Below are 26,887 nucleotides of genomic sequence, written 5' to 3' on the forward strand. Positions count from 1 at the left end.
AACAATCCATAATACAACTGGTTTGGGGGGGGGTATGTAGAAAGCATGTTTACAAGATGTACAGGAAGATGCATCTCCTCAGCTAACTTGACAGTTTAAATAAATAAGCCAGATAAGAGAAATCAAAAGGAACAAGTGTTACCCCATTCTACAGGCAGGAAGCTGAAGTACAAAAGATGAAGAGGCTTCACCAATAGGTATTTGGTGTCAGAATCAAAAACTCTTCTTCCTTTTGCCTGGTTGTATTTGTTTGTTGAATGACAGCCTAGGTGTTCTACAGCCTTCTGCTGGTGTGTTATACAGGAGATGGATGTAGATGGATAGAAATGTTTACAAACAGTAATGATGATGTGGCACTATGCAGAAATTCAAAACAAATAATTGCCATAAAGTCTTCTGTTGTGAGCTGCTTTGCAGCCCAGTGTGTCCATTAATTTCTACAGCCTTCGCTGGGGTTTAAGAAAGCCAGTTGAAAATCCTTTACTCATTTTATTCTTTCTTTCTAATCATTGGGTAGCTGAAGGAGTGCATCTTTCAACTTTTGCTTGCATACATTTTTGACAGAACCATTGCAGCAGGGAGATGTATTCTTTAGTCCCAAGCAGGAACGTGCTGAAGGATTACACCTGACCTGAGATCCATCCATTAACATGTCTAGAACCGCCACTTTCTTCTGACGTGTTTTATTGGTCTTGTGAAATAGAAATTCTAAAACAAGGGGGAAAAGGTCACAGCCATGCATTCACTGCGAATTATTGACATGGGCCTGGCACAAGAGACAGTCAATCAGAAAGATCCATTTGAGTCTAGAGATGTAAAGATTATTTTTATCATAATTTCCCTAGTGTCAATTCAAGATACTGCTGCAGGCCAGGATTTAACCCTGACAGGCAGTTTGCTGAAGAAATCTGGAGAGTTCCAAGGTCATGGTCATGATCAGGATATTTAGCTGGGATTTTTAACTATTGTTATGATCATGTTCTCTGAATAAAAGTTTTTAATGTAAGGGTGAATATTAGTGTTTCTAAGTAACAAAGAAGAGAGAATTTAGCAGTACTAAGTGGTGTTACTCTGGACTCCACTAGTTAAAAAAAAATTTAAGCATCAAAAATAAAGGAAATCATGAAAGAAGAATCTTTTTCAACATTATAAAAGTCAGTTTGTCATCCATAAACAAGAATTCAGTATGTAAATACACATAATTCAGATCCTGTAGCAAACCCCACTGTAGCATTTGTTATTGGATCAGGGTCTAAGGTTCACAGTTCTTTATTATTTTATTTTAGGACACGCTTGCATAATACCAAAAATGGGAAGCACATAATTTATAGATTTTAAAGTTCTGTCTATGCCTTTGCAGCCTTTGTCTGTCTCACTGCTGTAAATGTGGATGGTTTTGGCCAGGACCACATGGGTTTGATGTCGTTCCCATTCCTGTTGATAGCTAAACCTCTCTGCACTATATTTAATATGTGCCTCCAGGTGACAGATGCTCAGGCACTCAGCACAGCAGTGCACCTTTGACAAGCTCAGCTGCAATGTCCATGGCTGGTTTCACAAGCCAGGTCACGGTGTGCTCCCAGCTGGGGATCGGGAAGCACAGTCAGGATGTGGATCTGACTGAAGGAGCTCATGAGCTCTTAGCAGGAAACCCTCACTGTGCACACGCAGCCAGCACTGCTTGGCAACGTTTAACACTTTTGGGGCTGGAGGACTTTCCTCCTGATCAACAGAGAGTGGCTTATAATAGCTGAATTCCTTGTCAAAAAATCTCTTCTCAAGTGAATGCTGGCAAAATTTGGGGGCTTTTTTCTATATGGTTTTCTGTTATTGCCAAGATTACTGCAGATTTTCTCTGTTTTTTCTATACACTGTTCCATTCCAGCTCACAACAGAGATTACAGGAAAGCAGATTCCCTAACTAATTAGATGAGCAACCAAAAAGAGCTTTAGAAGTTTGTCCTGACCCAATATAATGTGAATTATTTTTTTTGCCAGTACATGTGTATTTCCAGCCTCCTTCCTTAGCAGATGAAGCATTACATCTTAGGTTTGAAAAAGAGCTTGGGTTCTTGTCTCTGTGTCCCATCCCACTTTTTCTCTGTGTGGACAGAAGGAGGAGAGGGGAATCTTACATTCCATCTACTCAAAGCAATTTGCTCAACGAATCATGCTTCTAGCAGTACATATAGAGAAAGAAATGGAAAAGAATAATGACAGAGACCCAAAGCTATCTGATTTTATTCACTGACTGTGATGTCTTTGGTGAAGTGCTACATGGTGTTATGTGGGATAGCCCTGCTCTTGCTCTTTGGCAGGTGGTATTCAGGTAACACTCCTTCCATTTCATGAGAGCAGCCTGAGCTCGCTCTGTCACACTGACAAGTCTCCAGAGTCAAGGGATTAACGAGCATCCTTTGGAGTGGTGATTCCGTTGGGAGTACTCACTTTCCAGAGATAGGTGGCTTTGATGAGCAATTTATGGGATATAGCACAAATGAGGCAACCCTGCAGGGCGTAAAGTACCCTGCAATAATCCCTTGTGCTCTCACAGCTGGTATGTAGCTAAAATCTTACGGCTAATCTAGTGTATTATCTTCAGGTGTGTGTCCTCATGTTTCCCGGCGCTTTCCTTCCACACCATCTCAGCTGTCTGTGCTCCTGATTACGAGTTGCACCTGGACAGAATTTCTGAGCCCCCACACATGGCTTTCCCTGCCTTCACAGCTCAATCCCATGGCCCTTCTGCACTGCTCCAGCGCAGCCTTTGTCTCTAAGGTTTGAAGTCTTGCCTACTCCTCGTTCATTTCTCCCCTTTACCAAAACCTTCGTGATTTCTCCTTTTCCTCCAATAACAGCATTTCATGTCCTCTCCCCACCTTGGTTTTCCGAGGTCTCCTGTTTCCCCCCGAGTTTACCGAACTGATACTTTATCTTCTCTGCTCTGTCCCTTTCCTCCAGCCATCGCCTCTGTGTCCTCCTGTCCCGGTGCCCTTTGCATCCCTCAGCAAAGCCCTGTTTTCGCTCTCTCCGTCCCGTCTCCCTCACTGCCCGCCGCTATCCACGTCCTTGCTCTCCTGTCCCCGTTCTGCGCCCCCAGCTCGGGGGCGGGGAGCGGTACCTGCCGGGCAGGTGCGCGGGGCGGGCCCTCCCTGCGGAGCCCCCGCTCATGAATATTCGGGGCCTCCCTCGCCGTGACGTGGCCGCGGTCCCGGGGCGGGGGCCGGAGCCGCCCCGGCGCTGGCAGGGAGGGCGAATGACGGCGCGGCGGCAGCAGCCCCGCCCGCCGCCTCGCCCCGCTCAGAGCCGCGGCCGGCAGGCAGTCGCGCAGGGCCGGCGCCGCGGCGGGGATGCGGAGGCGCCGCTTGCTGGCGGCTGCTGGGGCCGGCGGCGCTGCTGCTTGCTGCCGGCTGGGGGCTGGGCAGCCTCCTCGCCGCCAAAGGTGGGTACCGCGCAGCGACCGAGCGCCGGGGCCGGCCGGGGGAGCGCGGCGGCTCCTCACCGGGCAGAACGGGGGCCGCCGCACCGCCGCTCCCCGCAGGGACGGGGCAGGAAAGTTTGGGAGGGCGGGGGACTCCGCGTCGGCAGCGGGGGCGGACAACTCGCGCGCCCGCTAACTTTTGCCCGCCGAGGATGCTGGAAAGCGGCCGGGCTGGGCGGGAGGAGCCGCTCCCGCTGCGGGTGATGCTGCGGGGCCGCTCTGGAGCCCGGCGGATCGCGCCCGGGTTGAGAGTCTGCGGGTCGGGCTGGAAGGGCTGGAAGGGAGAGGAGTGAGAGGAGAAGGCGGTGGCTGTGAAGTTCTCCGCCAGGCCGTGGCAGGCGGTGACCCCGCGGGCAGGTCCGCCGCGGGAGGGACGCGCAGGTTGCCGCAGGGGTGCCCGAGCTGTCGCTGTTCGCAGCGCTCCGCGATCCGCCCCGTCCTCCCAGAGACAGCCAGCCCTGCCCCGGTCAAAGGCTCCGCGCTCCCTGCTGTCGAGGGCTTCTTGCTCCTGGTTGTTTTGTTTTCCCTTGCCATTGTTTCCTTGCGGTTGTGGTGTCTGACTGTCTAGCCCCAAGTTTTAGAAACTTAGTTTTGAGAACTCCGTCTCGGTTTGTTTTATATTATTTTAAAACGTTTCGGTTCTTTTTACTTTTGTATGAGGCTTTATCGTTTATTTCTCTTATGAACATATGAGAGAGAGAACAGAAAAGTTTAGTGTTTGGGGTGTGTTTGTTTGTTTTCTTAAAAAAGCCAAACCGCTCGAGTCCGAACTTTGTGAGGAAACTTATTCTTTCCAGGAAATCAATGCTTAACTTTCTTTATATTTACCTGTATGAATAGCAGAAGGTGACTACAGGAAAAGAATTGCTGCTTCTGTTAAGAACCCAACATACCTTGATGTCCTGGTGGGATACATGGTTTTCTGGGCAGATTAAAAAAAAAAACATGCAACATTTTTCGATGCAGGAGAATTATTTTCCTGCTGTTTACTTTCTAATGTAATTTAAGGTCGTTATCTCCTCTATATGGATTTTTTTCTTCAGACAAAGATGTGAGCTTTTATTTCGTGGGAGATGTCTTTTAAACGCTGCCGGTAGTTCATCAAGCAAATCGGAGTCGTTTTCTTGGTGGGTTTTGCTGTGTCTTTGACCACTGGAGGGCTGCAAAGAGCATTTTTGGATAAGAGTAGGTACGATCTGCCGGTATTTAGTGTTTTAAAATAGGCATTTTTCGGTTATTTATACCGATATTCAAGCGCTTTAAGTTTTCACTTGTTCCTTTAAATACCCTGTTTCTTAAAATCGGATGTCATCAAAAGCTAATATACAGCACTAAAATTAAGTATCATATCTTGGCTCTGTATGCAGTTGATATCTGATATACTTATCTCTGTGGTCTCTTCCTTTTTTTTTTTTTTCTTTCCCACACGATCAGTAGAGGAAAGAAAAACAGGGTTTATTTCTGTAAGAATCTGGTGCGACTTTCTCCTTGCTCTATGTTTTTCTATAGTAAGCAGACTTTAAATAGAAACGCATTCAGTGGATATTTCATATACACAATTGCAAAGCTTGATACTGTAACCATAGTCTAGACTTCCAGCTTGAAGGTGGGTGCGTTCTGGTTGGAGGTGCAGGCAGGATGTGGGATGTACAAAGCTCCTCCGGTGCCTTAAGCATCCTGCTGTAGAGAGGAGTCAAGACAATCAGAGATAATGATTTCGGTTCTCATCCTATCTCATCTACTTTGCAGTGCTCTACTGCTCCTCATTTTAAAAACAAAACCGACCACCCTCCGCCCCTCCTTCCCCACATATTTTTGAGGGTGGGGAGAAGGATTACAGGAATTGTACCCGGTTCTCACTTTTCACTCAGTAGAAAATAAAAATGTCTTTCACAAAATGTTTTTAGGCTGCACAAAATTGTTTACTCTTGATAGAAAGGGGAAAAATACCACAAAGACCCTCTAAAGTTTTCCATGGAAAAAGAAATATAAGAGGTAACGTCAGAATGTTTAGTAGTCGGTCAGTTACAGAACTTCATCTGTATATTAAATATTCATATGCAATTTGTGGCTTTGTTAGCTTTCTACCAGGTTGCTGACACTGAGATCTTTATCATAGGTTCCAGTAAAATCACTGTTTTGGACAGAAAAATTATTTCTTTAAAGTATTTTCAGACAGCTTTGTTCAATAAGACGGAGAGGCACCCTTTCTGCATTATTGGAATTGCATTAGTGATGTCTGGAAACTGTCTGAACTGTCTCTCGTGGTCTTCAGTTATGGAAAATAGAATATGCTGAAAGAGAAGTTTTTGGGTTTTTTTTCCCCAGCCCATTTAAAATTCATAGGTCCATGTGGTCACAGGAAGAGAGAAATACTACCTGCAGCACTTCACTTTTTCTTTCTGTCTCTCCACAAATCTCTGCGTAAGGTTGATCTCTTAAATAATTTACTCTCTTATTCTAGTATGTACAATTAGACTACTCCATGAAGTCCTAAAAGGGTTGCCGTATCCAAATTTCTTGTGAGACCAAATAAATCAACCTTTTAAGTTTCACTGTATTTGAACTTTGTTACCATAAACAGCATTTTAATCTTAATTTGTAAGTACAGCTGAAAGCCTCTCAATTACTGAATAACTAAGAATATTTGATTCCAATTAAACTAATTACATGGGCAAAACTTGAAGTCTTAGTCATTGCAGACATTTCCAAGTCATTGGAACATTCAGTCCCACTTGGCAAGTCTATTATGTGAATATATCAGATATGACTATCAGCAGCAGAAAAACAACTAACCCAGGGAGACAGAGCCAGCATATTCAGCATAAAAGAAAGCTCAAAGCCTGGGGGGAAGGAATTGAAGGAAAATCTTTGAGAACACACTAGACAGATCCTAGTGTCTGAATTTTTCTGCATCACACTGTGTTTTGGGTTTTTTTATTTCCTTTTCATAGCATATAATAATAAAATATTTTTCATTATCAGTTCAGACAGAAAAATAAGAACCTTCTTTTCAACCTCATCCAAAATACAGGAGAAGGAATGCTTAGGTCAAAAGATGGGAGATGAAGCAGCCTCGCTTTCTGTTGCAGGTGCTTCCTGTAGCTCACCAATAAACCCCAGTAAAGACATGTAAAAGGTTTCATGTTTCCTTTTTTATTATTATTATTATTAATAAATTGAGCTAGGAATAATCTTTCTCTTTTTTTAAAGTGTTTTGATTGAAAAGCAGCTCGTGAGACTCTTCTGTGTCATAGGATAAAAGATTTGTCTGATTATGAAGTCTGGGTGTCAAGATAATGAAATGATTCAGAGGTCTCAAAAGACAGAAGTCAGAGTGTTTGATAACAGCTTTAGTGTTCAGGTATTTCAGCATAGGAGACTGACAACTATATTTAAGTTGTCACTATGAAACTGCAGAATGTTTGCCAGCCATAATCATATTGTTTACCTATTTTAATTGCATTATTTGGAAGGCTACCAAAACCGGAAACTTAAGAGCTTCAGAGGTTCCAAAGTCTGTTTTAATTGTAAGCAGAGTGTGTGCCACGTAAAGAACACCCTGTAAAGTGTGTCTTTTGTCACCAAACATTAAATGGCATGAGAGCAATGTGCGGTAAGAGTTTCATCACTTGTTTGTTTTTTGTTTTTTCCCCCCTTGAAGTGACCACTTTAGAACTCTGAGGGTTGTATCAGCACCTGGATACACCTTCTCACGGCCAAATTGCCCGGTTAAGTGTCCTCAGTTTTCTTTTGTCAGCTTAATGATTTGGAGACTTGTGTGAAAGGCGACTGGAAGCTCTTAGAGGTGCTGTCCCTTTGTTTTCATTATTTACTGTTTACCTGGAAAAAATTATTGGTGATCTGGTACTCCTGTGCATCCAGCGGGCATTAAAAAAAACAGAGTGCAAGTTACTACTTACATACAGTTATAGCTTGGTGTATGTTATCAAAAACATATTATTCCTAGGATTCCTGAAAATATAGTTCCACAGCAATGTTACGTAATATCTGATAAAAGCGTTAGAGGGTACATTTTCTCCTACACTTTCTGTGTATCAGATTTTCTCTGTCGGATTGACAGGATGATTCTGGAAAGTCATTTCAGAGGTTAAATCTGGCTTCAAATGCACTTCCTTCCTTTGTACACTTACCCCTGGCCTCCTCTTGGTCCTTATTTTGACTTAGTTGCCTCAAAGTGGTTTGTTTGTTTCTTTTGTTTCCAAGAAGGTTATATTAGAAGGCAGCAAATCGCTTGCCTGGCTCCTCTAGAGTGTCTGAGTGGTGTAGCTAAGCGTTCATTTAGCATAGAGAGTTCCCTGCTTTGAAATGAATAATGGGAAAATGGAAGATAAAATGCATCGATTCTATAGCAAGCTACTTGCTGGTGTCAAGGGGAGTCTCCTGTTGTCTATAACCTGTTTTAGCAAATACGGCAAATAATCAAGTCCAAACATCCAAAATATGTTTCATGTTACTTAATGTTGTGTAAATGTAATTTTAGCCAATAGCAGTGAGATTTGCCCTGGCTTAAATTTACATTTCTTTTGTCTGTGGAGAGGACCATGAACTAAGTGTTCTTGGAGAGCCTTCTCTCCCCCCCCTCTGGTGTCCTTAAAAAAGAAGAGTGTGAAAATAACAGGTAGGTGGTATGTACCACATGGGGTCTTTGACCTACCTCGGGCTTTCCTCGTGATTGTGCTCAAATGGTGATTTCTCAGTCTCTCAAATATCTTATCCATTTTGATTTATTAAGCAGAAATTAGCAGAAAAAAAAAGACTTCAAACCAGTTGCAATCAATTTTAGCTGGATAACTTAGAACACGGCAGCAGAGTTGGAAGATACATTCCTTATTCCAGATTGAGCTGGAGAAAAATCCCTGGGTTTGGATATTGCACTTCAAGTAGAACTTGGACCAGCTAGAGCTGGTTCCAACAGAGAACAGAGAGACTGATAAGTCCACAATAAGTGACCTGATGTGCTGAAAGAGTTGCTGGCTGAATGGAAAGGAATTGAGGAACATGCAAATGGTTTTATATAAAAAGCTCCTGCAAAGCAGTGGATAAAATTGTGTTCTCCATATTCTTGTGGGCAGGACAGAAAATAAACAGCACTAGGAAACATTCAGGGTAAACTTTTGGAAAAGCTTCTGTCCTGATCTTTTAGTACATTTACCTGGAGAGCAGTAGGAACAGTTTGGAACCATATCAGCATGTATAGCAGACCAGACCTTTTGGGTAGGGATGAGAAGGGATACAAGAACATGATCCCAAAACCTGAGTTTCAAACTACCCACTGTGCTTTTCCATAGGTTCTTGCAGTTGGTCATTGTCCAAGGCAAGGATACCAACTTCAGGTGTCCCTAGTTCTCCTACAGCTTTCCTGTGGTTGAGACCTAGGAAATTTATTTAATTGCAGAACAAAAATTGTAGTGTTTTGTTATGGGTTTTTTGTGGATTTTAAAGACCATCCTGATTTAGTTGAGACTTAGCATGCTTCTTTTAATTTCCACAAAAGTGGGTTTTAAGTAGTACACTGGCAAGCCCATAATAAATCCTGTGTTGGTACCTTTGATAATTGCAGCTGAGGTAGAAAGGGGAGTGACTTGGAATCTGAGTCTGGTAAACTTGAGAACCACAGAGCAGGTGAAACTAGTCTGAAGAGCATCAGCTGAAGTAATAAGTGTAAAATGAGAAAACAGTTTGAAGAAGTGGGAAAAGAAGCCCAGTGTCAAACTTGAGAAGGATTTATTATTTTAGAAAGAAAATATTCTCTGATTAAAGTTGGTTAGACTTTTATCTATGAGTTTAGTTAGTTATGATTATTTAAAAGGGAGAAGTTGTCATTCAGAAGTGGTATTTGTGAAAATAAGTTAGAAGGAGCTTTGCAAGAGATGCTTGTGGCGTGACTCGAGGAGCTGTTACATCTGCCTCTGTACGTAGAGGCAGAGGGTTACTTGTCTGTCACTTCATGTTGAAATATATAAAGTGCTTTCTGCAGCATCATACACCTCCCTGTCCTCCAAGTTGGTTCCTGCAGAAAGGCAGAGCAGGATGTCTGTGTGTGACTCACGTAGTGTGCAGAAAATGTGCCTAGCAAAGCATGTATATATGTGTGCTCTGTGTTTGCCTTAAACAAAGTGAATTCTGTATCCATACATATGTGCCTACATACTTAAGTGTATGGTATAGGAAGTGGTACAAACTCCAAAGAAAACTTCACAATTCCTTTTGCATCCCACGTTTCGTGAGGCTGCAGTGTAAGATTGGTGTGTGCCAGGATCCTGGAATGGGGCATGATGCAATGATTTCCTCTGAGTAAACCCTACAACAGTAGAGTTTTCAACAGAAAGAAAGAACCTGAGCCTTCATTTCCATCTTGTTTACATACTCATGAACTCTGTTCATGTAATTTGGCTTTTTTTTGAATGACTGCAAAACCGCAGAGTGAGAGCTTCTGGTTTTATTTTTCTATTAATTGAGGTGTTTAAGCATCCTAATGGTTCAGCAAACATCTACAGGACACCTGTAATGCTCTGGTGTTTTCTTTCCTTTTCTGAACTGCAAATTTAATATATAGAGTAGATTAATGAGGGGAATGTAACTATTTAAAAATGTTTAAGTGTAGATTTCTAAAGTGCACTTTAGGAGAGTTCACTCTAAATGACTTCCTATTTTTGCTGTGTGCATTCCAATAAAAATTAATGTGATGACTGCTTACAGATGTAGAGTAAGGCAGTGAGTTCTCAAGAGTAAGTTGGTAAAACATTATGCATTATAATACAGCATCAAAATTCAAGTGACTTCATTATAAAATCAGCCTAAATACTTCACTCAGAAAAATATATATGTGCATGTGTAACTACATCAGTTAATTCTGATAGTTGTCTTTCCCAATAACTGATATTAAAAAAAAAAATAATTAAAAGGTTCAGTGTTTAAGGCACATTGAATCTAAATGGTATTTGCCCTCCCTGCCCCAAAATTTTGCTTACTGTGGGAGATGGATGGTTCTTAAAATGTCTTTTAAGAAATTGCTGGGGTTTTTGATAAGTCTTTTATGTTCTGCTGCTTGGTGGTGAAATGTGCCTGCTGCTGTTGGTTTTGGTATGGGGGGGGGATCTGTACAAGATTTTCAAGCTTGGCACCAATTAAAAAGACTGCAAAAGTGGTTCCTTTTTGGGAGGGACCCTTATAGGAATGAGTGTCCTCAAGATCATTCAGCTGACCAAGAGATCACTTAAGAGTATTGGGCTGTGAAAGAGGATATTGCCTGTTATCTAAAAGTGGGTTTTTTTGGAATTGAAGTGTATGTGCTGAATTACAATTCATTTGAATGTGACTTCTCTCTGTATTGATTTTAGAGATGGCTCTGCATGGAATTGCAGTTTCCCAGCAGTTAATGCTGTTATTTAGATGTTTGGTCTCTGTACGGGAAATCTTGACCCTCGTTTAATCAATGTGAGATTTGCAGTGTATCTCGGTGGAATTGGGGTTTCATCCTTTGTGTGTTTTCCTATAAATGTAAACAGTTCTTTCAAAGCTTTTAACGTTCTTCTGCTAATAGTTGCCTTTATCCAAACAGGAGGAATGTTTGATTTAATCTCTTTCACCTTAGGCTTCCTATGGTATAACTGCTTTCATTGAGTCAATAGAACAATTCTTGGGTTTTTTTGGGGGGTTTTTATTTGGTTCTTTTCAAAGTGCTTTTCATTCAACTTAAAACTATTAATTGAAGTGTTGGCCAAGATGGGTATCCTGCAGGTTTAAGTGTGGCAATTTTTCACTGTGTTGGCTTTCAAAGTACTTGTATTGAAGCAGTCTGTTCTCATTGTCTGTCTTCCATCCCATCCTCAGGATTCCTGTCTGTAACTAGTTAAATACTGGGAGTGCAGTAAAGACAAGCAATGCTGTGGTTTCCCAACCTTTCAGTTGTATTTATTTCATGGAGCCGGTTTTTGTTGCTGTTTTAATTCAGACTGATCACTTGAAGCTGCATATCTCAAATATGGATACTATTTGTGTGCTTTTCTAATAACAATTAAGAAATACACTTTATTTACCTTACTACTATTTTATTATACGTATCTTAAGACAATTAAAATGGAGTGGGACACCTTTATTTCATTTGCTGAAAATTGCAATCAAATGTAAATGTTAAAATTCTGCTTTCTGAGCATTCATCTATCAATTGGTAGAAGATTAGAGTAAGTAGAATAGAGGAGAAATATTGGACTCTACTTATTTTGGGACCTTTTTTTTTTTTTTTCATTCCTTCTGGCTTGTGTAGATTCTCCTCTCACATGCTCTCTCATATTTATATGCACATGCTTATAAATATTATGTGTGTGTATGTGTTTATATATGTGCTGTATGTCTCTGACCTTTATCAGCTTACAAGGACTTTATAAAGAAATTTGTTTTTGATTGTGTTTTTTTGTTTGTTTTTCCCTTAAACTCCCAGCTTCTGAAGCCAAAGGACTAAGAAAATGTACTCTTTTATCCCCTGAAAGATAATAAACCCTCCCTCTCATGTGAAGGAGAACAGGAAAGGTAATGCAGGTGTATCACAAAAACTTACAACCACAAATGAGGTAATGATTATTTCCCGTATAACTTTGTGGGTTGTTTTTGTCTTACACCTGGTTGTTTGAAGTGCAATAGAAGCCTGAGTGTATCTGGAAAATATTACTCCCCTTGTCTGAACTGTGTTGCAAATTTGCAGTAGTTGGGTTGAATTTCTGGTTGTAAGTAGAGCTTGCAAAATACGGGTTGGTGAAACAGAGTTAAAATATTCTGTGGGCTCTCTCGGTTTTCTGTGTGATAAATTATGTTGGTTTCTGATATTTGTTTTGGAGTTAGTTTCAGAAAGGCTACTAGCGGAGGTCAATATATGACAGAATGCATTGGCAATAATATTTGAGGTATTTCTGAAGAAACTGTGCGGCAATTGTGTTTGAGGAATGATTTCCCCTTCTTCTTTTGAGAGCTACTTTAAAAATTGCTGAGCTACAGCTGAACAGATGGTATTTGCGATTGTTGCCAGGCTTAGAGAGGAAAAAAATGAACTTTTAAGATCTTAGTTAACAGAATTTTAAATTTGTATTGAAAAATGAAATCTAGAAAGGTTTAAATCAGTGCGATTGAGCAGCCTTAAAAAGTCTACATTATGAAGGGGCCTTTAAATCTAGCTAAGGTAGACTCAGACTGTTGCTTTGGTGTCGTGGATGGAAAAGCTTTGGATACTGAAGGCAACTGTAGTTGGCTTCCATCTTTTTCTTCCTCAAAAACAGTGTAAAATCAGGAAAGATCAAAGTAATTTTTTCAACATTTTGCTGAAGCGAAAGGCACAAGATAAGACAGACCTTGAGATGTAATAATTTGAAGGGCAATATTTCAAGGCTTATTTTGGGAAACTGCTGTTCTTTTTTCTTTCCTCTGCATGCCTCCTTTAAGAGTGGTCTTTGGTGTTGAGGGATCCGTGGGCCTCTTCCAGTGATTGCAAAAAATAATCAAGCAAAACAAGTCTATTTTCAATAGGCTGGTATTAACATTCAGCTGTCCAGCTCTAAATTTGTAGGGATCCACAAATCTGAAACTATTGGAGCTACTTGTGAAGATTAGCAAAAATATCTGTGAGAGGATATTTTTGGTGGAAACAACATGACCTCAAAAAATGTCAGTCTGTTGGTTACATATGCAACTGTTTCTAATAATAAAAGGTATTTTGTCCAATATGAATATTTTTTTTTTTTTTACAATTTAAATTTAATCTGTGTAGGTTTGTATATAAAATAAAAATTCTCACAGGTTTCAGAACGTTAGTCTTGGTAAATAAATAACAGTCCCTTCAAACCAATTTGTAAGTTGCAAACTCAAATTGTTCTCTGCAGCCTTCTGAGTGTGTTCATAAATATTTTTGAAGTTTGATTACTCTGATTACCTCTTAAATCAGTGTTGGCATCTGCTGGTGGTGGGCTTTGCAGGAGGCAGGTCTGCCCTGGGTGCAGCAATTGCATTGCTCGGGTGCGTGTGGTTGGGAAGTGGCATTTGAGGTGAATGAGGACCCAGGTGGCAACCAAACGTTCTGTGGTCACTCTGTGTGACCTCCAGCTGCCTCTCCAGGTTTCGTTTCTTTTAAAGAAAGCTTCCCCTCAAACAGAAATTCTGCGGCTGTGTTGTGATGTGCACTTTTCCTTTCCACAAGGGAGCAACCCTGGGCACACGGAATGCCTGCTGGGTAAACGGGCAGCAGGAAAACCTGGGGTTGGCGTGGCTGCAGCCTGCTCTGGTGTCTGCACAACACTGCCCTGGCTCCTGGGGGTGGTAAAATATATGTGCAGTATGGACACAAAGGTTTAGTGGGGAGGATGAGGATAAGCAGGGGGTAATCAAGCATAATTCACTTGGAGAAGCGAAATGACTGTGCAGCCAGAGGTGCCTTTATTTAGGAGATATCCTGTAAAAAGTAGTTCCCTCAGGGGAATATTTACTTTTTTATTTTTTTCCCCCAGGGCCAAATTACATACTACAAAATGAGAACTTGTCTCTCTTGTTTTCTAGTCTCAAGAAGTATATGTTCTTTAACGTGTAGTGGAATTTACTGGGGGATAAATCTTAGAATGTTGTAATGATTTCTTGACCTCTCCGCTTGTACATGAAAAGCTAAATCCATGCATGGTTCAACTTAACCTTCTTTGGAGACATTTGAAACTGTACAGTATAAATACTTTCTGTACAGAATTAGGGTGTGTATGAGGAATCTTTCATAATAGCTGTTCCAAATACATATTATTCTGTACAACAGAGAGCGTTTAGTTACAGCAAGATCAACAGAGGAGGAAAAAGAGCTTGGTATTTTAATAAGTAAAGTGGTTGGCAATTCATGTTCTGAGGTTTCTAAGGCTTCAGTGCTTTCAGCACTGCAAAGCCCAGCAGACAGAGAGGAGCTGTGAGCCAGGAGCCTTGGTGTTCGTGAGTCTCCAAACATTTCAGATTGATGGGAAGACTTTGAAATTCTGTAAACTTTTGGGGTATCTGGCCTTGACTGGATTTCATGAAGCACTTCTCATTGAGGCCACAAATTCTAAAAATAAATTAGGACAAGGGAATAAGGTGTGTTACAAAATTTAATTATAGACCAGTTCTGTTTCTTTGGAAGCTAATAAAACCCAATATATTTTTGCAAGACTTGCCAATATTGGCAGATTAGTGGATTTAGTGAAACCTTGAGAATAGCTGAAGGGTAAACTGGGACATAGAAGGAAAATTAATTTAAGTCTGTATTTAGGTTCACCTCTCTCTATTCTAAAATACTTTCCATGAAGTGCTGACTGGAGCATAATTGTAAAGGATTTTTGAGATTTTTGAGTTTATCTTTGAAAAATGTTTCCTTTTGGCAGATCATGTCTAACCCAGTTCTTTAAAGCTGACTGCACGTTAGAGATTTAACTAGTATTCCACATTAGCAATTACTCTGATGTAAATTATGATCACCCCAGAGTACCTTTTGACCTTTTAGCTTTTCTGCTGCAATGAGTACAAGGGCTGTGTTGAACAAAGGAGGGAACTGAAGGCCAGATATGCAGGGGAGTTGATTCACCTGGGACCTGGAGAACTCTGGCTGTAACCTGTGTAAATCTTTCCCAGTGTATAATGTGCAGCTATCTTCCTCAGCTGTTGGTGCATGCACAGTGGGAGAAATTTGATGATGGAGAGGGGAGGCAAGCAAGGAAATGCTTACGGGGAACTCAAAAAACCACCACCAGTGGGATGCTTCTTGTGAATTATTTTGCATTTTTCCTGGGTAGCACTAATAGCTGTGTTAGTCACTCCTCACGTGGGGAGAAAAGGGAACATGTGGGACATCATAAGCTGCACTTGGTTTCTTCTCTGCATCCTAAGGAATGTTCTAGAACCTTCTGAGTCTCCAAAGGTTGTGTAACTTTGAACGGAAGGACTTTGTGGTTACAGAAAAACAGAGTTTTTCCTGCGTGGCCTGTAATACCTTGGCTGGTTTCATGTTTGTTATTCCACGTTAAATTTCAAGTCTCAGATCTAAATGTAACATTTAGTAAGAACTTTCTAAACTCAGCAATGTTTTCCTGATTCATATTGCTGTGTGTAGTGAGTCTATCAGAACTCAGCACCCTGTGATCTCTGTGAGGTCTGGGAAGCAGGAGGACAATGAAATAGGAGCTGTATTCTTTCATATTCTCAGATATATTGAAATTAATATCTTGTAAGGTAGGGCTTTGCTCCTGACTTAGTGCTTGTTATTGCAGAAATTTGATCTGAGAAGTGTAGTAGAACAACTTTATTTCCATAGTCATAAATCCTCTTTCATTTGAGTTTCCCATTATTAAGTGGAACTAATTGCCACCAGCTTTGTATGACCCATTAGATGGGTAATGTGCTCTGGTCTGAATTTTGGAGTGCATGTAGCAAAACTTTGAGAATTACTTCTGTCCTTCAAATGAAAGGCTCTTCATACCCTTTCCAAGATACATATCTCAGAACAACAGTTGGACCTGCCTTGGGAGGGTCATGAGTTCCCCTGTAGTCCTCATAAAAAATTGTCTGGTCAGATTGCCCGAAAGCAGTATTTTATAACAATTGGAGAAAAGGGGTGTGCTTGTTTTTCTGGAAGGGAAATTGTTATTGTGAAGTAGGCATATTTTCAGTGGTACATCAGATCTCATGGAAAGCAATGGACCTTTCTGCCAACTATAGAAAAGTTGAATCAGTCCATGTGTGCAGCCCCTTGATAATCTGCAAATTTGCACACAGAAGTTCAGAATGTCTACTGGAAACTCTGTTGACCATGTTTCATAGCCTCTGTAGAAAGCAATGTTCCACACTTTTTGTGACCTAAAGTAGGAATACAGGAGGCAGTATGTTTGAAAACCCAACAAACCATGTGGGATCATGCTCCTTTGTGCTTGCAGAAATGATGGAGAAGGTTTATCAGTGATATTTGCAATGCTTTATGTCTGGGTATGTGTGTGCTAAAGTGAGACTTCTCTGGGACCAGTAAAACACCTGGCTGCTGCTGGAGATGAGTATGTTCTAGTAGCACTAAAGACTTCAGTTGGACAGGAGAGAAATAAAGAAAGTTTTTGACCTTAAAATAAGCTTTCACCAGCTCCTGACTGCAATATCTCAGTGTTAACTTGATGTTACTTATAAATTGCTGTCTATAGCATGTTTGCCTTGCAGCTGTGTATCTGTTAGTTCTGATGATCAGTGAAAATAACATTCAGAGATGAAATTTGACTTTTCACTTCCATGTGCCTGTGTTTGAAGCCCTGCTGTGTGTGTGCCTGTGAAGGTGGGAGCCAGCAGCCTGAGCAGCTGCCATTCCCTGCTTATGCAACAAACATGGAACAGCTCAGAACTCATGGCCCATCTTGTCTCCCTAGCTTTTAGAGCAGGAATTCCATGAGGTTTGTCCATTCTTCCTCTGTATTCAGACTGGAGCTCAATGTGATCAGTACCAACAATTCGCATTTTCTTTTTTATTTCTTTTTTTTTTTCTATTCAAAGTGGAGACTTTGAATAGAAATGACTTTGTTCTTACTATAATGAGTTTAGGAACTCACTTTACATATTCTAATGACTCATTTTTTTCTGCTGTAGTTCTTGAACAAACTGTCTTTCTTGAATTTGGGCTTGGTGTTTCAAAAGCATCTAGGTATAAAAATATTCTCCTTAAAACTGTGGGAATTGTTCCTGAATATAAGCAGTTACCTTTGTAGAACTAGTTCAAATTCCAGGAAACCTCTCTGTGTTCTTTCTTTCCTTCTCTTTTATAATGAGGGCAAATAGATTTTAATTTTTTTTTTCAGTTTTCTTAAGGGTATTAACTTTTGGATGGGATAATACTGTTGAAGTGCTTCATTTGCATAACAAATTATTAGAATGCAGTATTGATTGCTATTCAAGAGTACCAACATTTACTGAATAGCTTGGAAAGCTAATTAAAAATTATAATTGACTTTATTCCTCTTTCTCCAGTTAATGTTTCTCTTTCCTGTCAAATTGAAGTTGGTTATTGTCTTCAGTTTTTAAACATAACTTGCCTTCGGGCACAGTCAAGAGAACTTTGCAGACTCTTTTGAATTGTTCAGAGGCAAAGTGTGGGTAAGTGGGCTGAAGTCTCCTGGGGCTTCTTTATATCCTCTTTTTAACCCGGTTAAGTGTAAACAGAGAGTGTTTGCAGATTTCACGCCTTCTTAGGATTAGAGAGTAAAATTTTAAAGATCTAGAAAAGAACAAAAAGGTCGATTTTATTAAAAAAATTTATCTCTACATGAGTCAAGATTGTAAATCTGTTTTCAAATCTTGCGCTGAGCAAATGACTACCTGGCCAAGTAATGCTGTTGCTATTGACGTGCTGGAAAATGTCTTTTTGCATTAGTTTTAGCTGCCCTTTAGTTTAGCAAATATTTTGTAATGTGCAGGAGGAGATGACAAAAATAATATTGTCCCTGGTTAAAGAAGTGTTTGAGATGAATATTGTGTGAGACTGGGAAGTATTACTTTATGTTGGTCTAAGGCTCAAATTTTCCCTGTGTTTCTGGAAAAGGCTGTTTAGCCCATCCAGACCTTTTGACACTTTCTTGTTCTTACAACAACCTGTGCAGGTTATCCACTTAACTGCTGGGTCCTTTCAGTCAGTGATACCATCCTGGAATCTGTGGAGTTTGGAGAAACTCAGCAAGGAAGCATTTTGCACAGGACACAGTTTTTGTCGCTCCTAACTCATCCCAGTGAGCTTTTGATTGCATCCTAAGAGAAATATTTAATATCATGAAGCCATTGGCAAGGATACTGAAATTAAGTGGAATTTATGAAAGTAGTTTTTGCACAAGAAATATTGTTCTTAAAAGACTGAGGAGGCAGTTGATGCACTCAACGCTGTGAGCTTAAGATGTGTACTAATTGATGGACAAGGTGGTTTCTCAGCATAGTACTGCTGAAGAGAAGGTGATCTGGTGATGAAACTTTTTGTAATCCATCTGAAAGCAGCTGATAACAGGAAAAAATCATTCTGAGTGTTTTGTGAAGTTTCTTGTGTTGTAACTCAAACTTCTTGTACAAAATGTTGCGCCAGCAACTGATGGAAATTACTCAGTCCAAGGCTTAGACTTAGTTTAGGTGTCTCTATTACTGAATAGAATTTATTTGTTAAGCTATTTATAAAAATTCTACCCTATAAATGAATTGTTCCTGCTGTTAGCTCTTGTTAAATGTGTTTGGAAGAATGACTCCTGAAAATGTTTGCCATTTTAAGTTGATTTCTTGAAGAACATTGTAATATGACTTGAGCTCTCAAGCAACAAATACTTTAAAAATAGTGTATCATTACTATGTATCCCATATTACTTTATATGCATACCCTGCATATTCTGAATATAATACACTATTGTATATGGAGTTCAACCATGCTGTTCCACTTCCATTTTAGGAGTGGATTTTATGGATTTATAGAGCAATGGATTGATTAGCTTTTGGCCACCATTTCTGTAAATGAGAATGCTGGAGTTGGTAACTTGTTAATATCTAATCCGAATTTTTGCAGACAAGACCTGTAAATAGCTGAAGTGCAGATAATCCAAATATGTCTGATGCATTTTTTAATGGCTTGGTGAAAAGACAAGCTTTTTAACATTAGCAATGTCTGTCTTTCTCTTACACAATACTTGAGGTTTGTTCTGTAATCACATGACATTTGGGATTGATATGCATCAGATTCTAATCCCTTTAATTATGATGGCTAATGTCTTTTCTTATTTTTTTGTCTCATTGAAGTCAGCAGGGGGGCTTGTGAATTAAGTTGAAAGTAAAGAGATCAAAACTGGGCTTTCAGTTGTAAAACCATAACAGTGCATATTCTGCAGATCAAGATTAGGGTCCAAGGCAGCACAAAACTAAATGCTCTGTTTTTTAAAAGGAGCTTATAAACCCATATTTCTCAATAAGCTGACTTTGCATTAGGATTTGCCTCAGAACGTGGCACTGGAAAGAAAGAAGTCTCTGAGTGCAGGGCTAAGACATCACCCATGAGAGACCACAGATTTGCTGGTCTTTGTGCTTTCTTCTTGGTTCTCTGAGATTCCAGAGGCAGAATTTGCCTTGAGCTTGTTTCCTGTGCTGCTTATTCTTTGGAAAAGAGGTGATGCATCTTCTATTTCAAATTCTGTGATTTGCTGGGAGATGAGCCATATTCTGTGACTATCAGCCTGTCATCTGTTCTCTGCTGCCAACCCATTTCCTCACATCTTTCCACTTTGTGTAGCTGTGGAGTGAGGAACAAGGTGGAATGCAAGGAAGGCAAGCAATGTTTCCTTGTATGGAGCCAGAACATGGGCTTTATCTGGCTCCTTTTGTTCTTAACAATGGGCAAAATGATCTCAGTTCTGTAATAATCCAGCTGGGGAGTGGTGGTAGAACAAATACATTGTCATTCATTCTCAGTTCTGCTGTTAAAGCAAATGTGAAACAAGTACCTTGATTCTAAGTAGTGGAAAAACTTATTTCCCACTAAAACTTATGCAGAAAATGCCTTCTACAGCACAAATGTCTTATCCCAAAAGATTTAGTTGGCTTGGAGGTATTCAGACTGTCCAGTTCTTTGCTTGATTTCAGCTTTCTTTCCTCTTGCTGTCTTGAGCTGTCCTTAATGGCACACACTTAATTCTCATTTAACTGCAGTAAGTCAGTGGCATTTTTACACAGGGATATAGAGACTTTATCAGCAATACTGGCACCGTGGGTTTTTCAGGCTCAGCCTACATTCTTCCTATCCTTTCCCTGAGTGTTTTGTACTATTCCTGAGAAACAGTTTGGGATTTTTTTATTTATTTTTTTTTTTTTTGTTTGGTTTGGGTTGTGGTGTCTTTTGTTTGTTTGTTTTCGTTTTTTTTAACTTCAGTGATTTTGATAGCTTTAAACGAATTATTTTCCTCTTGCATTTTATTTTATTGTAACTGGTAGACATGATAAAGCTGATTTATTTATTTTGCTCTCCTCCAGAAGAGAGTACATGTAACTTGCCTCCCTGTAGTGGCCCAGAGAATACACTGGCTCTGCATTATCTGGGTGGTTCATGGTACCAATTGCAGCCTTCCTGCCAAGGTCTCTAGGGCCAGTTTCTCTTTGGACTCTGACAAAGCTGGGGCTGAAAGGTGTGCTGCCTCTGTTAAAGGATTTAAGCACACTCTGGCTTGTTCTCCAGATGGTCCAAAGGACCAGAACTCCTCCAAGAGTGCACCTTTTGCAGGTGCTCCATTGCAGGAGTGAGAATGGTCTTGGTCTGTGCCCAACAAAGCAAAAGGTCTCTGTCAGCTCTCTTAGGGTGTCATGGCAACCATGGATAATGAAGCAGGTCATGTCCCCTCTGTGAACAGAACCAGGTGGCAAACAGTGGTAATGAGGGCAGTAAACAGGGCAGTCCTGTGTATGAGTGATTTCCCAGCCCCTGCCAGTGGTGCCTTTGGCCTGGTGGTGTTTTCTCCAAGCTTACACATCTTTCTGGTCTGCAGGGTTTTTTTAAGGTGATTATTCATTATTCTAAGCATTCCCACGTCATCTGAGAAATGTTTTGTTGTTTAGGCTCTGATACAAGCAGTTGCACTTTGCTCCTTAAACTGAATTATGATATGATTGTGCATTTCAGGATTAATTGAAAAATATGGTAAATACCGCTGGAAATTTATTGATTTGTGAGTTGTTCTTGCAGTGTACATCAAGCTTGCATTCTTTTATGTTTGCATGTTATCCCCTCACAATGTCATTAAGATATGTGAGCCTTTATGTCACACAGCAGGGTCCCAGTTGGTGGCCAGGACATCTCGTCATTACTGATGTACAAATGTGCAGGTTTCCATGCAATGATTATCCTCTGGCTGGAAATGGGTGTTCAGGGCTTTAAAAATATTTTTATTCTTAGGATGTTGCTGGTTTTCCTGTTTATGATTAAGTTCCTCTTCTTAGCAAAAGAACTAAAGGAGCATCAGAAAACAGAAATGTGAGAGGAGCTTGCAGGCCATTTTTTTTACCTTTTTTTTTTTTTCCAGGCAGAACCTTTGGCTCTGGTTATCTCTACTTTCCATTTGTGTAGGTTCTCTGAGTTTAGCATTTCTAGCTACTGCAAAATGTGGATGTTACTTCTAATAGGCATGAAATTATAGATAAGAATTGTTTGAAAGAGGGGAAAAAACCACCCACCAAACCCCAACAGCAACGCTGTATTCTAATACAGATGCTATTTACATTTGCATTTGATGTATTTATGCAGAACAACAAGGCTCTTGGCCTTGATTCTGAATGGAACTCAGCTTTCTTTTACTGGCTAGGGAAAGCTAAGAATTATTATTTTTTTTTTTGCATTCTCCTTAAAAATTCAGTGTGAATTAAGGTTTTATAAAACTAGGAGTTTTGCAAGACACTGCATAAAGTGTGTGACTACTATTATTGATTTTTCTCACTAATGAAATAATGGTCATCTCTCTTCTTAGCTGGTCTCCTGAGAGTCTGAAGGTCACACAGTAACATAATAAAATCAAACACAGACATGTTATTTGTTAAACTATACACCATGAATAGAAAATGAGGCCTGAGGTGACTCTTTGGTCTCTCTTATTTTATTTTACTGTTGACTTTGTTCTCGTGGTTTTGTTTTTGTTTTGGTTTGGTTTTTTTTCCCTTAAATATCATGAAATATTAATATAGCAAAAGCAATAAGTGATGGAAACTACTGCTCAGATGGAAGTGCATTTTTACTATATTAGGAGTAGCTGGCAGATAAAACATTAAGTATAATCTAACTGTTTGCATTGATGAACAAAAAAAAGAATCAGAATAATGTCTCTTTTTTACCTTTCTCTATGTGCTTTTGTGAAATCAAGTTTGGTGCGTAACATTTCATGAGGTGAAAAGGGGGATCTAAGATTATATGTGGGCCATTTTTAAAATAATTTCTTATATTTTTTAGCTTCATAAAATGCAAGGGGGAATAATAAAGCCATGAGTGCAACAGCAAGGATTCCTTCTTATTTGAGGTCTCAGAAGAAAATGAAGACAAAGCTTTATTTTAGTCTTCATAAAAATTAAGTCAATTCATATTTTTAATAATTCAGAACTTGTTCCCAATCATGGCTGTTTCTTGTTTTCAAAATGTGTTATAAATTTCATTTGAAAATAAATCTTTTTTAGTGTGATGCCTTCTTATCTTGCAGGAGAATGTGCTGCAAGGAGATGCTTTCTTCTGTGTTTTGGTTTAAGTCTGTGAGCAGATGGGTTTTACCTTAAATTACAGCTCATATCACTGATTGCTTTCCTTGTAGGTTCTTCTTTGCTCTTTCATGTACAGAGCACATGGTTAGAGAGGACAACAGAAAAGGCTGTGGTTCTTTTCAGGCTCGTATAGGGGATCTCTTCCATCCTGCATGCTTTATTAGCAGCACAGTGCTATTTCTTGGTTGAATTTAGACAACTGTTCTGCAGTCAGAATGCTACTGCTGAATTTAACTTTCATTAACTGAGAATAAGTAGTATTAACCAAAAAAATCAAGGTAATTTTAAAGTACCTTATGATATTATAGATACAATCAAGACTTGTAGTGGTTTAGTCAATGGGGTGGTACCATATTGACGTGGTCCTTCTTTTAGATGACTGTTTTAAAGTTATTTGAGAGGTTCTGGTAAGTCCCTACTGTATTCCTGACACTTCTCTATCAAGTAAATGGCATCACAGTTCAAATAACTATTCAAGGAAAGGCACAAATTGTAATGAAAAAATCCAAAGTAAACCAACTTGAACACAGTATATAAATAAAAAGTGAAAGCTGCTGTTTCTCTTCCCAGTTGTTTGCCCATTCATTTTAGGACTTTTAAGATATGCTAGTTTTGATTAAACTGGCTGTGGTGTGGTGGGTTTTTTATTGCACTCAGCAAAGAAGTGTTACTGCTGAGTGAATTAGTCATTTGCACAAGTATGAAAAAGCAAATTCAGTCGAGGAAAAAATTTACAGGCATTAGTGATGGGCTAGAATTGATTCATTCCCAGACACCTCCCTGAGAGAATAAGGCTGTGGTGATACTCAACAGCAATTGAATGTTTAATCAACAAAGCTCCCCATCTGAGAGTATTAATATAAAGGCTATGAGAGGTCTGGGGCTCTTAGACTGAGATCTAGGAGTCCTTTCGCATTTAAGATTGTATTGATCTGTGGGAAAGATACTTTTTCCTCTGTGGAAAAACTACTTTGCAAAGGTTCTAGTTCCCCATTTTTGCTGCTTTGGGTGTCTGTAGCCTTGAACAAGAAGCTGGAGGGTTTCACTTTGGTATTGTCCACGCTAGATGAAAAACCAGTTTGTCTGTCAGTGTGGAATTTGGTTCAATGCTTGTTCTCTTGCAGTCCCTGTGGCTACTCCTCAAAAAGATGCTGGACAGGTTTATTTTAAATGTTTTTCTTTGCTGGTGTCAATGTTCCAACACTATTAAGACAAAATCATACACACTGCATTTGAGGTTACTTTTAAACGGGTTTTAGGGGATGGAATCCCTATGAACCTTCTCTTGCCATTGTCCTATTTTTATCATGGCACGAGGTGGTTTCAGTCTTGTGGGGACAGTCTGTGAGTGCTGTGACCTTGTTGTGAAAGCTTCCTTTGTCACAACTGGCCATATCTTAGTGTTCCCAGAGCACTAGTGTGTTCCCTTAACACATTTCACAGAATATCTTTCTTGTTTATTCTTTTAGCAGTCTACATATACTTACTAAGTGACTGATCTTCCTTTTCTCCTTTCACATGTCTGTTAAAAATATTGCATGGAACTCTTTCTGCACTTGATGAGAAAGCTGGAATTGTTGATCTGGGTTGTCAGGGTTCTGTAAGCAGCTCTGTGGACTTCCACATGATGGTAGCTGGGGCCCTCCTTAAGTGTAAGGATCAAACACAGATACTTCGTCTGATCAGGACCTTGAAGGGTGGGAGGAGGGAAGCAATATTCCATTGATTTCTGCCTGGGCAGCTCTGTCTTTCACATGCTGACATTGCTCATTGCCTGAGAATTTGTAGTGACACCTGGAGTTTGATGCAGATATTGATGTTAATGCAGCAGCTTCCGAGCCATAATTAGGATGATAAATGGGATAATTCCGTGGCTGGATTCTTGTGTCACACACTGTGCCATGAGGCTGCAGCTTTGCTTGGAGCCTGCTGGGAGGTGAAACATTGCAGTTGACTGAACGCAGCGTGAAATGTTCAGTCAATGTTCAAATCTGAATAATGTTTTTAATAAAAGTAAATGTCTTTGGTAATCAATATCCCCGTGTAATTGTTTAGCTGCTTTCCCAATAGGAATCCGTGTACTTTAGGTGTTCTTCTGCTTAACAAACTACAGCCAGTGAACCATTTCTTGCAGTATAACAGGATTTTGAGGAGGGCTAGGCAAAGGCCATTGTAATTGAATTTTGATGAGTAGAAGCTTTAGCAGTAAGAGCAAAGCACAAGATATTAGGTTCGTCTCTCCCTGAATTGTTAAAATCTCTTAGTGCCTTAGTGAATACATACTATTTCACTTAAAAATTGAAAATTGGTGTTGATACTGTTAAGCTTTTACCATCTTGGTGAATTTGATGATACAATTTAAACCTGCAGCTGTTGTTTGCTTCGTGCCAAAGTGAAAAAGGTTAATCTTCGGTTGTATCCTGCCCTGCAATTAGAGGCACTGCATGCCCTGTATTACATAATCTGATGTAGCAGAGGATTACTTGTAGCCCTCATTCAAGCAAAACTTGCCGTTTCAGAAGCGAGAGTTTGATTTCAGGAAAGGAGTTTGTGGCTGATCAGAAGGGGAAACCTCTGTATCAGAAATGCTCCTCAATTTCACGGCAGTAGTTCTGTAAAATAGTTACAGAATATCAGTGTCCCTCCGTGTGGAAGAGGTGCTGACATGTAAATACAAAGTATGCCCAGCTGGGAAGGTACTAAAGGTAGTAAAAAAGAGAAGTGAAATTTATAACTTCTTGGGGAAGCTGTGTGGCAATAGGAGTGTGGTTTCATGGTAGGAAGGAAAAGAATTTGCTCTCTACACCGTATGTATTTTCACTCTGTAGGTAGCCCACGTGGCTTACACTTGACTTTAAGTTGTTTAAGTAGATAGACAATGTAGGAGCCATCCCAAAGCAGAGGCTTAGTGCTTGTATGTGGTTTCTGTGTTTTTATGCCTGTTTCCTGGGGTTCAGGCCTTCTGGATATGCCTGTCTCAGTTCCAGAAACTGTAAATTAACTCGTGGTTTTTGTGGGATTATTTATGCTATTGGCTAGGCCTTGTGCAGCACCCAACACAGCTGAGTCTTCCTTCTTCCAAAATACATTTTTCTGGTGGTTACATTAAATGAACAATTATCCTGTTACTCATTTTCTGCAGCTGTGAACCAGTACTGCCAAATAGTGTCGATGCAGTTGTGCTCTGGATGCTGTTGCCTTTAAAAGCAGAATTAAGAAGTTCAGGATCATGAATTAGCAGGGGAGATAAGCAGAAGAGAGTATTTACTGGAAGAAAGTGAAAATCTTGATAACCATGTAAAGATCAGTGGCTGAATCAGTAAGGAAGTCTTCCAGTGAATTCAAAATTTCTACTACGTGGATATGAGTAATTCCAGCTTTAGGATTTTGGTGTGGGTTCTGAAAGCAGGAATGCTGTTTTATATGGATACACAAGCAAAGGAAAAACAGCTTTCTGTCTTCTGACAGTCTGGAAGACTCAGAGTAAAACTCTGTTGCTATCTGAGATTTTTGATAGTCCAGTTTTACCAATGCAAACCAGCTATTTTTTTGTAGCAAATAATTTATTTCTTTTTATCTTAAAACGTAGTGTCAACCTGTTTTGGGGGCATTAAGGAATCAAAATTTAATTTGGGTACTGAAACAGTGTCTGCAGATTTCCAATTTGCTACTGAAAAGCTATATATGCACTTCAACTTGTAAGTCATAACATAAATAGATCTCTACAGAAACATTAAGGACATTGAGGTGCTTTGCAGACTTGTAGTTTTTCATAATGTTAAACTTTATTTAGTATTATGGAACTTTTTAGAAGCTTAGGTAACAGCTGTGACTGTATTTGATGTTCTTTGTAGAAGTAAAGAAGTTTATAAAGGCTTAAACTCCAGTTTGGTTATTTCAGGATTTCCTTCTGTCTCATTGTTCTCCTTTTCTTGCTCATGAACTGGCATGAACTTCTCTTTTCCTTCCTTGGTCAGATAGATATTGGCAAGGGTGAACATTATTCTTAAAATCTTCCTAAAACAGAAGGGTAACCACAAAAGACTTAAAATTTAATCACTGCCAAATAAAATGTTCATGAAATTAAATACTGTTTCTAATCATGTG

General features: G+C 39.8%; 1 protein-coding gene across 1 annotated transcript in view; it reads left to right on the forward strand.

Moving 5' to 3' along the window:
* The first annotated feature begins 3,411 nt into the window (after positions 1-3,411).
* CLSTN2 (calsyntenin 2) overlaps positions 3,412-26,887 on the forward strand; it is a 333,066-nt gene continuing 309,590 nt past the window's right edge. Inside the window, exon 1 of the mRNA XM_029962672.1 lies at positions 3,412-3,442. The gene's annotated coding sequence lies outside the window, so the exon portion shown is untranslated. The remainder of the gene's footprint in view (positions 3,443-26,887) is intronic.

This window comes from Manacus vitellinus, unplaced genomic scaffold, assembly GCF_001715985.3.
Source record: "Manacus vitellinus isolate BGI_N305 unplaced genomic scaffold, ASM171598v3 scaffold_49_pilon, whole genome shotgun sequence".
NCBI lineage: Eukaryota > Metazoa > Chordata > Aves > Passeriformes > Pipridae > Manacus > Manacus vitellinus.